We start from the raw sequence: 2,444 nt of genomic DNA, 5'->3' as shown, positions 1-2,444 counted from the left end.
AATAAGGTTTATGATTTATACTTTTGCATTGTGAGTAGATCATCACTTGAACATAAGTAATCATATGACAAAATCTATATATGTTGTTGCTATGAGAATAATCAGATGCATTCATGTCCGTATTTTATTTTTATCGACGCCTCTACCTCTAAACATGAGGACATATTTATTATTATCGGCTTTTCGCTTGAGGACAAGCGAGGTCTAAGCTTGGGGGAGTTGATACGTCCATTTTGCATCATGCTTTTATATCGATATTTATCGCATTATGGACTGTTATTTCACTTTATGTCACAATACTTATGGCTATTCTCTCTTATTTTACAAGGTTTACATAAGGAGGGAGAATGCCGGCAGTTGGAATTCTGGTCTGGAAAAGGAGCAAATATTAGAGACCTATTCTGCGCAACTCCAAAAGTCCTGAAACTCCACAGAACGTCTTAAAAGAAATAAAGAAAAATCCACGCCAAAGATGAAGGCCAGGGGGCCCACACCCTGCTCACGAGGGTGGGGGGCGCGCTACCTCGTGGGCCCCCTGGTGGCTCTCCGATGTCCATCTTCTCCTATATGAGGTCTTTCGATGAGCAAAAAATAGGGGGAACTTTTCAGGATGAGACTCCGCCGCCACGAGGCGGAACCTTGGCGGATCCAATCTAGAGCTCCGGCAGAGCTGTTCTGCCGGGGAAACTTCCCTCCGGGAGGGGGAAATCATCACCATCGTCATCACCAACGCTCCTCTCATCGGGAGAGGGCAATCTCCATCAACATCTTCACCAGCACCATCTCATCTCTAAACCCTAGTTCATCTCTTGTATCCAATTCTTGTCTCAAAGTCCGGGATTGGTGCTAGTAGGTTGCTAATAGTGTTGATTACTCCTTGTAGTTGATGCTAGTTGGTTTATTTGGTGGAAGATCATATGTTCAGATCCTATATGCATATTATTACCCCTCTGATTATGACCATGAATATGCTTTGTGAGTAATTACGTTCGTTTCTGAGGACAAGGGAGAAGTCTTGCTATGAGTAGTCATGTAAATTTGGTATTCGTTTGATATTTTGATAAGATGTATGTTGTCTAGCCTCTAGTGGTGTTATGTGAACGTCGACTACATAACACTTTACCATTATTTGGGCCTAGAGGAAGGCATTGGGAAGTAATAAGTAGATTATGGGTTGCTAGAGTGACAGAAGCTTAAACCCTAGTTTATGCGTTGCTTCGTAAGGGGCTGATTTGGATCCACATGTTTCATGCTATGGTTAGGTTTACCTTAATACTTTTGTTGTAGTTGCGGATGCTTGCATTAGAGGTTAATCATAAGTGGGATGCTTGTTCAAGTAAGAACAGTGCCCAAGCACCGGTCCACCCACATATCAAATTATCAAAGTATCGAACGTGAATCATATGAACGTGATGAAAACTAGCTTGACGATATTCCCATGTGTCCTCGGGAGCGCTTTTCCTATTGTAAGAGTTTGTTCCGGCTTGTCCTTTGCTACAAAAGGATTGGGCCACCTTGCTGCACTTTATGTACTTTTGTTACTCGTTGCTCGTTACAACTCATCCTATCACAAAACTATCTGTTACTACTTATTTCAGTACTTGCAGAGAATACCTTGCTGAAAACCGCTTATCATTTCCTTCTGCTCCTCGTTGGGTTCGACACTCTTATCGAAAGGACTACGATAAATCCCCTATACTTGTGGGTCATCAACTGCATACATCAGTATGTATTATTTCCAACAAGTCTGTTGCTTGCTCCATTGTTCCGGAGAACGGAGTCTTAGTCATCTTGCCCATGAGGCATGGTTCGCAAGCATCACCGATTCATAATCAAGTGATTCCAAAAGCCCATCATCATGGATTTTCTTCATGCGCTTTACACCAATATGACCTAAACGGTAATGCCACAAATAAGTTGCACTATGATTATTAACTTTGCATCTTTTGGCTTCAATATTATGAATATATGTATCACTATGATCGAGATTCAATAATCCATTCACCTTGGTTGTATGACCATTGAAGGTTTTATTCATGTAAACAAAACAACAATTATTCTCTGATTATAAATGAATAACCGTGTTGCAATAAATATAATCAAATCATATTCATGCTTAACGCAAACACCAAATAACATTTATTTAGGTTCAACACTAATCCCGAAAGTATAGGGAGTGTGCGATAATGATCATATCAATCTTGGAACCACTTCCAACACACATCGTCACTTCACCCTTAACTAGTCTCTGTTCATTCTGCAACTCCTGTTTCGAGTTACTAATCTCAACAACCGAACTAGTATCAAATACTGAGGGGTTGCTATAAACACTAGTAAAATACATATCAATAACATGTATATCAAATATACCTTTGTTCACTTTGCCATCCTTCTTATCCGCCAAATACTTGGGGCAGTTCTGCTTCCAGTGACTAGTCCCTTTG

Source organism: Triticum urartu, chromosome 3A, assembly GCF_056163025.1.
Source record: "Triticum urartu cultivar PI428250 chromosome 3A, HENAU_Tu73, whole genome shotgun sequence".
NCBI lineage: Eukaryota > Viridiplantae > Streptophyta > Magnoliopsida > Poales > Poaceae > Triticum > Triticum urartu.
Note: the sequence above shows the minus strand (reverse complement) of the source record.